The sequence below is a fragment of the Theobroma umbraticum genome, unplaced genomic scaffold (assembly GCF_002168275.2).
Source record: "Theobroma umbraticum cultivar Fairchild unplaced genomic scaffold, ASM216827v3 scaffold_12.1, whole genome shotgun sequence".
NCBI lineage: Eukaryota > Viridiplantae > Streptophyta > Magnoliopsida > Malvales > Malvaceae > Theobroma > Theobroma umbraticum.
This window is the reverse complement of record NW_018397269.1, coordinates 3,513,804-3,514,532: the sequence shown is the minus strand read 5'-3', so window position 1 is coordinate 3,514,532 and position 729 is coordinate 3,513,804.

The window sequence follows — 729 nt, the reverse complement described above, 5'->3', positions numbered from 1 at the left end:
TTTTGTAAAGCCTCTTGCTAATGAAATTATATCTTCAACTTTCAAAAAAAAAAATTTGTCATTAGTCTCCATATCTAGATGAATACCTTGCAGACAGCTCATGAACTACTCCCAAGCCTCTTTTTCCCAATCAAACACGTTTCTACGTAACTCAACATGCCACTGCCACATCCGATTGGTCCAAGAACCGAACTCACAAACCTTCCCATGTTTGTTTGTAACTTTCAGGGTTTGTTATAATTTTTTAACAATCTTACAAAATTCACACTCATGTTTCTCTTTGAAAGTGTTAACTGTTTAACATATGATTCTAATATAAAATGTTTTATTTTATTGGTTTTTGGTATGTGAATGCGATGAGTATGAAACAAATTGATATGATAATGTAGTAGAAAAATGGAATAAAGTTTAGTTTTTCATTAAAAGTCCATTTCTTACAAATTACATGGCTAACAATTTTGTAGACTAACTCACCATATCAATTGTAGTACTAGTACAAAAGGAAAAGGTAGTAATGAATGAAGCCATGATACAAGAGAATGAGAAGGATGGAAACAATTTAGCTGCAGCCTCTTAAGATTGAATGATCCCTATAACAACTATAATGGCATTAAACCTTACCACCCGTACAATTCAGTCATGTCTTCTTTGTAGCTTTTGCGAATATAGAGAATGTGAACTTGTCAAACGAGTTGTACAATGCATACCCTGCTACCATTGATGTTACGT